Genomic DNA, 10,734 nt, shown 5'->3' on the forward strand with positions numbered 1-10,734 from the left:
CGTCCTGCAAGGTGGGAGTCTCAGTCTGCTGCTGAAGGAGCTGCTCAGGGACCCCACAGTCTCATGCAGGGGGTGAGAGGGATTGTCCATGATGGATGTCAGCTTGGCTAGCATCCTCCTCTCACCCACCTCCTCTATGGAGTCCAGAGGACAGCCCAGGACAGAACTGGCCCTCCTGACCTGTTAAGTCTTGTCCTGTCCCTGTCTGTGCTCCCTGCTCCCCAGCAGACCACTGCATAGAAGAAAGCAGATGCTACCACAGTGTCATCAAATGTCCGTAACAGAGTCCTGCACACTCCGAAGGACCTCAGTCTTCTCAGCAGGTGCAGACGACTGTGGCCCTTCTTGTACAGGATGTTGGTGTTGTGTGACCAGTCCAGTTTGTTGTTGAGGTGAACACCCAAGTATTTGTAGGTCTCCACCCTCTCCATGTCCAATCCCTGGATGTTCACCGGTGCAGTCTGGGGTGTTTTCATCACGAGCTGTGGGTCATGACCGAAAGGATAAGATCTCAGATACAAGCGGCTGAAGTGAGCTTCCTCTGAAGGGGGTCTGGGCTCGACCTCAGAGAGAGGGTCAGGAGCTCGGAGTAGAGCCGCTGCTCCTTCACGTGGAAAGGAGTCAGCTGAGTTGGTTCGGGCATCTGATAAGGACCCCACCCGGACGCCTCCCTTTAGAGGTGTTGGATTATATCTCCCGCCTGGTCTGGGATCGCCTCAGGATTCCCGAGGAGGATCTGGAAAGTGTTGCATGGGGAGAGGGATGTCTGGGTCGATCTGCTTGGACTGCTACCCCCCAGACCCGACCCCGGATAAGCGAGTGATGGATGGGATATAGAACTCAGAAGCTTTGTAGAAAAATGTATAATCAAGTAAAGGACTATCTTATTGCACATGTTAGGGGTGAAATAAAGAATAATAATTACACATTAATAAATAGACGTGGGAAATGTTGAATAAAAAGAGGAACTAGAGGAACTAAACATCTTAAAGTCCTATTATTTTTTTTAACTATATTACTTTATAATTGTGTTACTTTTATTTATCTTTACCCTTTTTATTGCCTAAACTCTCACCTCTTTAAAATCAAAGATTAAGACTTTTATATTTAACACTGCCTTCCTATCTTAGATTATTTTAACTCACTTTAAACTCAAATTTTAATGTAATTTTCAATATATTTCTAATCTTTCCTGTTTTATCATATTTGTCATTTTAATTATGTTCTTTTATGCTTGTCTGAATGTCTGCAATGCTTTTAATCTTTTAATGTAAAGCACATTGAGTTGCTCTCATGTATGAAATGAGCTATACAAATAAAGCTGCCTTGCCTTGCCTAAACTATTTATATTGTATCTTTAATTCACTTATTTCCCTTTATTTATTTATTTACATTTTATTGCATCCTGTGTGCTCTAGTTTCTTCTTCTGAATCCATTCCTGTTTTATCTTTGGTCTCTATATATTTCATTTAAATGTTTTCAATTGCTTTTGATTGGTATGAAAGGTGCTGTATAAATAAAGCTTGATTGATTTTACAGACAACTGGCACTCATGCTTTCTAGTGTTGTCTGGAATGTTAGAACATTATTGTCGACGAGGAAAGCAAACATCATTCAGACGCCGCCCTGACAGCGGTACTCGACTGTGCAGAGAGTTCCTGCAGGATGTTGCTGCAACATGAAATTTAAAAAGAGTTTATTATTAGTGTATTTATTTATTTCATTTTTGTGGAAAAAAGTCAAATGAAGTAAAGATATGACAGTCACTGAACACATTTATTTTTGTTTTGTTTTGAGTTTAATTTTTGTTGTTGTTGTTTTTTTTTCTGTTGGTTTTTTTGTTGTTGTTGTTTGTTTTGGGAGAAACCGAAGTGCTCGGAGTAAACCCGTACCTGAAGGTGTGTCCCACCCACCCACCCTGTTCATACGTGGCTGGTGTTTTAGCTACGCTTGAAGATGGCGTTGAATGGCTTGGTCATGGCGTGGAAAAGGGATTCAAAGAACACTACGACAGGGCTGGTCTCCTTTGGTTCCATCAGGTGCCTCTTCAGAATAAAAACGACGTGCTTGAGGATGTTTTGGTTCTCCTGCAGCACGGTCTTCCAAAGTATCTCTGGACCGACGTCCTTGCAGAGCCGCTTGTGCGTGGCCTTCAGGGTCTTCTTGATGTTGGTCGGGCTGAGGGAAATGTTGATTTTGGAGCCCTGCATTTCTGCCCACAGCATCTCTGTAATCGCTGTGATGGCCGCCTTCAAGTTGTGGTTCGTGTGAATCAGGATCTTTTTGAAAATCTGGTTAACCAGCCCTGCCACCATGATCTCACAGGTCAGCTTGTCCCACTGGTCCCATGAAGCTGGCTTTTCTTTGTCCTCAGGTTCCTCACAATAAGCTGGCTCCTCAGTGTCAGAAGCTGGCTCCTCAGTGTCAGAAGCTGGCTCCTCAGTGTCAGAAGCTGGCTCCTCAGTGTCAGAAGCTGGTTCTTCTTCAGACAGGATGATCTCTGTTTCTCCTTCTGATAATGTGGAAACTCTACTTTCCTCCATGAGTCCCTTGATCCGTGTCATAGCTTCAGTGGCTTGGTCTTCCCTCCTCTGGTGCTGCTCTGCCTGCTGGTTCAGCCAGTTCCACATGAGCTTCATGAAGGAGTCCACTTCAGGGCGGATGAATCCCATAGCTTGAACCTTCTGTTTCCTATCTAGTGAGAGATGGAAGAAGATGAACTCGGCCAGCCGCTTCTCTTCGAGTTCAAACATGCCTCCGGTGATGTCTCTGGCCATCTCTCTGTACAGGCACATCATATCTGTGCCCGCCCTCTCCGTCTCGTCTGAGTATATCGAGATCATGTCCTCCACAAAGTCATCAACCCCTCTGATCACCAGGTTCATGCACGTTTTGCCCGTCTTGGGGATTACATTTTCACATTTCTTCCTCAACTTTACAAAACAGTTAATGATGGACTCTTTAGCAAATGTCCTAATAAAGAATTCTTTGATCCGTCTTGTGATCTTCTCGGGACAGTCCTCAGACGGGATCTTTACAGGGCTGTCTCTGTCAGGTCCGGCTTCTGGCTCTGCTGGATCGTTGTTCCAGATGACTTCAACGATACCTGAAGCTGCGTTGTCCTCGTCCTCCTCAGAGCTGATCCGAAGGAGTCTTTGTTCCTCGTCTGTAAGGTCGCCCGCTCTGTCCGGAGAATTGAAGCTTTCTAACTGCTCCGACAGGATTGCCTTCACCTCCTCAAAAGTCGTATATATGGGGCTTTCTTTAGAAATGATCTGTTTCTTCTCCACCAGGGGGGTAACGGGAGTCTGACATGACACCCCAGGTGCCATCGGTTCCTCCTCTTCCTCTTCCTCTTCCTCGTCTTCCTCATCCTCTGTTTCGTTCTCACTCTCTGACTCTGATTGAAAACTCATATTTTTGGCCAAACTCTTCATCACCATCATCATCTTCTCCACCATCTCCTTCAGCCTCTTGGTGAAACTCTTGGAGGCCTGCGGTTCTTGTCCCTGGCTGGCCTGCTCAGAGTTCATCCTGTCTGTCACCTCTTTGACCACGAGCCCGGTCACCTTCTCTGTTAAGCAGCTGCGGATGTCCTCTTGAGCGCCGGTCGCGTCGGCGAGAGTCAGTGAAATGGACTCACCGAGACATTCGTGGATCTGGTCCTCTGTGACGCTCACCTGGGATTTCTTTGACCCAGATGAGGCTGTTTTGGTCTGACTGTGCGTCACCCTCTTCACTACTGTCTTGTAAATGTATTTGGATACAGTGTTAACGATATCCGCACACATCGCAGCGATTGTCTCCTTCGTCTCCTGGCTATAGGATCCGTTCTCCAGACGGGCCCACTGCTGCAAAGAGATCTTCTCCAGGAACATGTCCACAACGGGACGGAGTATCTCTGGTGAGACCACGGGGAAAGTTAGCTCCATGTCGTTTTTTGTGTTTTTCTGTTTTGCACTTTGCATTTTCTTTGCTGTATTGCTGTGTTTGCTAATACTGCTGGTCTCTGCTGGTCTCTGCTGGTCTCTGATCTCTGCTGGTCTCTGAGCTCTGCTGGTCTCTGCTGATCTCTGCTGGTCTCTGCTGATCTCTGCTGAGCTCTGCTGGTCTCTGCTCTCTGCAGCCTGCTGGGTAGTTTGTGTTCACAGAATGACTCCTGCCTTTGATCTCTATGATGTCATAGTCAGCCTATGATGTCATAGTCAGACTTTGAAACTATCGTCATGGATACTATGTCCATTACATAGAGTGTATAAAATATGTTATATAATGTTATTAATATATATGTAATGAATATAATATGTTGTGAATATATATGTAATGTTTGTGTATGAATGTATGTGCTTTGGCAGTAACATGTCTTTGTTCATGCCAATAAAGCAAAATTGAATGTCTCACTCAGCGGTAAACAGCAAGTTAAAAACACAAACAAACATGGCTGCTGTTAGTACTCACAACTCACAGCGAGCGGGAGAGAGGACAGACAAGAGGAGAAGTTCTTCATTCATTCAAACATTGTTTGTTGTTTTGTTGGTTGTCGTGGTAACGGCCGACAGTGACCGGTTATTAAAGGTGACATATCCTGCAGAATGGACTTTTTAATGGTTCTCTCCCTGAAATCTGTGTCCCTGTCTACAAACCCCCTGAAAAGTCAAAGACTCCATCCTGCCCCTGTTCTGATTTCTCCACCTTTCTGTAAATGTGTGCTGAAACCAGCCGTTTCAGTTTTCAGTGTTTTTCATACGTCACAACGCCATCCGGTCTGTAACAGGAAGTCAGAGCTCGGAGCTTGTTCAGCCCATAGACTGTATAAAATACAACTCAACCCCTCCTCCGTTTTTCATTCCCTGCACACATGTGTGCTAACAAGGAGCTTAGGAGGGAGGCATGCTAGTTGTAGGCTGTCTTAATAAACACAAAGGTCGCTTTGACTCCCCACGTCTGCAGATTTGAAGATCTAGTGGATGATTTTTAGTTTTCATGGAAAAGTGCTAGCGCTAGTTAGCATAGCCACATAGCTACATGTTGGTAGCTGTGTACCAAGACACACGTCGACATGCTGACAAATAAAACAACAAGAAACACTAAATCTGTGACCAATGGTTCAGAAAGGTCCTGCTGCAGGCGCCTCTCCGTCAGGATCAGATTCTGGATCAGATTCAGAGGGTTGAAGTAACGCGGGTCTGTGAGCAGCCGTGTATATTCAGCCAACATGTAAACATTAGATCAACGTGCCGGACAGCCGAGGAGGCCACACCCACTTCCTGAGGGGGCGTGGTCAGAGAGCTCATTCTCATTTAAAGGCACAGACACAGAAAACAGCCTGTTCTGAGCAGGGCTGAAACAGAGGGGTTTACAGGCAGACCAGAATCTGATTTCAAAGTGTTTTTATGAGCAATAAACTTTAAAGACATGTTTTGGGGACCTCTTAGACCAATATATGTTGATGAAAAAGAGCTGAATATGTCACCTTTAAAGCTCAACGTGTTCACCAATCAGGCTCGTCATCCCTACAGCGTCCGGACGGACGCTACAGTACATCTACATTTCTGTAGGACTTAGTAAAAGTCATTAATTCTTCTGCTTGTCAGAGCCCCCGTGGTGAGAGCTTTTTAGACTCTGATCCGGACTACAGTCCTGAGCAAAGACCCTCATGGGGTCAGAGGGGACAGGCCCGAGGTGGAGCGAGAGGGTCAGTCAGTAGAGTCAGGGGAAGCAGGAGACGGGGAGTGAACGCCGGGGAAATGTACGCTCTGTAGGAGGCGGGCAGAACGGCAGGATGGGATTTGATTGGTTTAAAATTTTAGACCCCAAAACGGTGATTGGTTGGTGTTTTCCCAGGTTTACTCCGGCTGTAGAGAGCAGCTTTTTTTACCTCTTTTTTAAGAACACATTATGTATTGATTACCATCAGGACATAAAGATCATTTTAACCAGTAGAACAAAAAGAGGATCTAAATCTGAACACCAACCCCAGCTTTAAGTGTTTGGATTGGAACTGTCCCTTTAACCTCGGCTCTGTTCGTGAATTATACGAGTCTTCAAATGAAGAAATGCTTCAAGACGTTTTGGAATAACATGCAAGTAGTGAATGTCTGTCCACTGACACGCTGCTTCAGAGCAGTACATACTTAGTAAAATGTCACCACTTGAACATTTGTCCTCTTCTTCTTCTTCTTCTTCTTCTTCTTCTTCTTCTAGTGATTCTATTTCCTGTCGGTGTCCTCAGCAAGTGGGTCAGACTCACATACACAGACTGGATGTTCCTTTAAAGCAGAAGGAGTGTCACTATCAGCACGTAGCTCACGAGCCAAGCGGCTGTGTGTTGCTACGTGCAGCGCTGCACACACACACACACACACACACACACACACACACACACACTGAGGACACCGAGGTACAGTCCAACTGGATTATGTAATCAGTGAGGGACTGATCTCCGCCCACAGGCTGCTCTTTGTTTTCAGCACACACACAGTCAGAAAACATGCAGCACTACTGTGAAACATTAAACTGACTGAAGCTGCAGAAACATGAAATATGCATGACCACAAACTGCAAATAAAACCCCTGTAATACTCTCAGAACACCGTGGTTTAACGGATATACAGATATGTCTCCTATGTAGGGAGTTTCTATAATATTCCTGTAATCCAGGATTATTTCATTGCAGTATGTTTGCCCTCTCTATCTGTCTATAAGGCTCATCTTCTCTGTGCAGCAGATGGGACATGCATGAACACTGCAGCTGCATAAATAAACAAGGCCTTACCTTAAATATAACAGTAGCATTTAAATAATCTGTGTTTGAATACATAATTTAAATGCAAACAGGAACTCTGGCGTGTGCAGGGTGTTTCTGTGCTGCCTGCTGGCCCTCCTGTGTCCTCCTCTGTGCTTCTGTGCTCCTCTGTCCTCCTCTGTGCTCCTCTGTGCTCCTCTGTGCAGGACATTAAAGCTCAGTATTAAAGAGACTGTATGTGTGTTTATGGAAGAAGTGTAACAGAAGCCTGGAGGTGGTCATGTGGTAGTATTTGAGGAATGCGGTGGACTGTATTGTCAGTTTGAAGTGCAGGAAAAGTCAGTAAACAACAGACCTCAGTGGGGTGTGTTCCTGCACTGCCAAGCTCAGCCAATCAGAGGCCAGATCCGCACCACGTGGTCTTCTTGTTTACTACGAGGCTGCAGAGCCACAGAAGGGGCTGCTGGGAAAACACGGAGCGGATCAGCATGCTCAGACCTCCACGTGCAGGATGCACAGGATGATGCTCGCAGCTTGTTTTTATCAATGAAGAAACACATGAGACAGAAAATAAGACTTTGTTAATATAGAAATTATAAAATGTGATTATGATGTGTCACATTAGAGAAATAGATCACGTGGGTCACATTTTGACATACATGCATTAAGTCATTTTGTCTGCCGTGTTAATTACATGTTCTTTAAATTTAATAATAGAATAAAATACATGAATGATAAGTTTAACCTGTGGTGTTCTCAGGCTGTTTGAGGAGAGGTGATGGTGATTCTAGCAGCGTTTTACAAACCAGCTCCCCAGTTCTCTGTCTCTCCTGTGGCTGTCCTGGGATCATAAAGGTGTTGCACAGACCTGGTTCGAGTCCAATAAGGATCAGGCTTTCAGGGCGTTACCTGGAGGTTACACATAGTTTTTCAAACCCTTGATACCCACAGTGCAGAGTGTATTCAAACATACTGAAGCACAGTAACAAGAGGGACATCTAATGCTTCACTGTAATGTCTTCTGGTGAATATTTATGCAGAAACTTAATTTTGTAAAGGCAGCTTTATTTGTGTAGCACATCTCATACATGAGGGTAACTCACTGTGCTTTACATTAAAACATTCAGACAAGCATAAAAGAGCACAATTAAAATGACAAATATAATAAAACAGAGAAAAAAATGAAAATTAGAAATATATTAGGAATAAAATTAAAATTTTAATTTAAAGTGAGTTAAAATAATCTAAGATAGGAAGGCAGTGTTAAATAAAAAGGTCTTAATCTTTGATTTAAAAGAGGTGACCTGCAGACCTGCAGCTTTCAAGGAGTGTGTTCCAGATATGTGGTGCATAATGACTAAACGCTGCTTCACCATGTTTCCTTCTGACTCTAGGGACTGAAAGCAGACCAGTACCTGAGGACCTCAGAGGTCGAGGTGGTTCATACAGTAGCAGGATCTATTTTGGGCCTAAACCATTCAGGTCTTTATAAACCATCAGCAGGATTTTAAAGTCTACTCTCTGACAGACAGGAAGCCAGTGTAGGGTGATGTGGTCTACTTTTTTAAGACACTGTTACAGTAGTCTAGTCTGCTAAAGGTAAATGCATGTATCTTTAGCAGACTAGACTACTGTAACGGGGTCTTTACAGGACTCCCTAAAAAGTCCATCAGACGGCTGCAGCTCATACAGAATGCTGCTGCTCGAGTCCTAACAAGGACCAACAAAGTAGACCACATCACTCCAGTTCTTAGATCTCTACACTGGCTTCCTGTCTGTCAGAGAATAGACTTTAAAATCCTGCTGATGGTTTATAAAGACCTGAATGGTTTAGGCTGATCTGCTGCTACTGTAAGAACCATCTGGACCTCTGAGGTCCTCAGGTACTGGTCTGCTTTCAGTCCCTCGGGGTGAAGCAGCGTTTAGTCATTATGCACCACATATCTGGAACACACTCCCTGAAAGCTGCAGGTCTGCTCCAACTCTCACCTCTTTTAAATCAAAGACTAAGACCTTTTTATTTAACACTGCCTTCCTATCTTAGATTATTTTAACTCACTTTAAATGCACATATATAATTTTGTGTTTTTAATATGTTCTAATTTTCCTTTTCTGCTTTATTATATTTGTCATTTTAATTATGTTCTTTTATGCCTGTCTGAATGTTTCCAATGCTTTTAATGTTTTAATGTAAAGCACATTGAGTTGCCCTCGTGTATGAAATGCTCTATACAAATAAAGCTGCCTTGCCTTGCCTAAAGATAAATGCACATTAAAAGGAAAAAAAAGAAATGATTCATGCATCATTTACAGAAAATGTCCTGCATGACGCTCAAACTCTATTAGGATTTAACCTGGTCGTTTTAAAGCTGAGTAATCTGTTACTCACACACACACACACGCACACACACACACACACAAACACACACACGTCATCAGATGATAGAGTTCTGTTCACTGATTTAACACAAAGACACCCGATTGCACCAAACGCATTAAGGTTGAAAATCACTGAAGGAGAACATGCATGGGTGTCTTATAAAGTTTTATCTCCTGCAGGACATCCAAGAGGACACGCCCGCTCTGTTTCAGACATGAGGGCCCTGGTGGAGGAGTGGAGGAGTGGAGGGGTGGAAGTGTGCAGAGACCGCCTGTAATCACATGTTGCATGTGTCTGATTTATTTAGTTTGATTCTTACTTCTTTTTACTCCACTTTGTAATCGTCTATCGTTGTATTCACACATCCACTGAGCTCCTGAAATACTCTGAGGGCTGCATGTGTGAACACGAACGCCTGAATCTGTCACCCTGTCACCCTGTCATCCTGTCATCCTGACTCTGAGGTTCTTTTTTACATTGGAGGAGAAGTCAGGTGAGCAGATGTGTGAGATTCAGAATTGTTCACCCCAGGTGAGAGGGCGGGGGTGATGATGACACTTATTGTGCAACCTGTGTCGCCTCCATGCGTGTAATGGAAACTCCCATCATGGTGCCTGGCAGTGCTATGACCTCCATCTTTCCTGCTAAGCTCCGCCCCCTTCCCCCAAACATTAGGGATGTTTACTGGAAACGTTGAGGGGAAGGTTGTGATGTGTGAATTTGTACGAATGGTGCTCAATTAAGACGTTTGTCATTTAAAAATGTGAGGCCTCACTCTTTGATTTCCTGAGCGTCCCCTCCTCCTCCTCCTCCTCCTCCTCCTCCTCCTCCTCCTCCTCCTCCTCATCATCATAAACCTGTTTGTGTTGCAGCAGCAGTGTTATGAAAAGAAAGACCCCCTTCCATAAGTCCTGTTTTGATCCGGTCCAGGTTTTGCATGCAGCCCCGTCCTCTGTGTTCAGACTGGCTGCAGCCTGCAGCAGCAGCAGCTCTCACTCTCAGCTCCCATTGAGCAGCAGTGGACTCACACAGACCTGCTGCTGGAAGTGTTGTTGTTGTTCTGTTGGAGCTTCAGGTGGTTCAGGTACGTGACAGCCCCCCTGTGCTTTAACTCATGACTCCATCTTCAGCCTCTCTCTTCAGACTGTTCATGGTTTTCATTCTGTGCCTGTTTATTCAGTGTTTGTGGAATAAGCTGTGGAGCTGCTGAAGTTCACAAAGAGAAATGTGACTTCATGTGCTGCAGTCCTGCCTCCACCTGTGTGCTCCTGCTGTCTGATTTTAAAGCTGTGATCTGTGTTTCTGACAGCTTCAGCCTGTTCTGTCAGAGTTTTCTTCTTCTCTCGCCCTCCTGCATGTTGTTGTGTTTGTTTTTCAGACCTCATGGTCAGTGTGGAGAGTCACATGAGTGATAAAAAAGCAGACTTGTTTTTTATTTTGCATCATAAGAGCTTAAACTCCTCGGTTCATGTCTGCAGTTTTTCATAGAACTTAAAGACTGAAGTTGTTTTTGTGTTCGTGGAGGACTCTTATTGTGAAGGGTGTGAACTTGACACTGAAGGAATGTGATTGGTTCAGAGCTGCAGACTGAAGGGGGTGTGTTGGTAC

The sequence above is a fragment of the Notolabrus celidotus genome, unplaced genomic scaffold (genome assembly GCF_009762535.1).
Source record: "Notolabrus celidotus isolate fNotCel1 unplaced genomic scaffold, fNotCel1.pri scaffold_352_arrow_ctg1, whole genome shotgun sequence".
Lineage (NCBI taxonomy): Eukaryota > Metazoa > Chordata > Actinopteri > Labriformes > Labridae > Notolabrus > Notolabrus celidotus.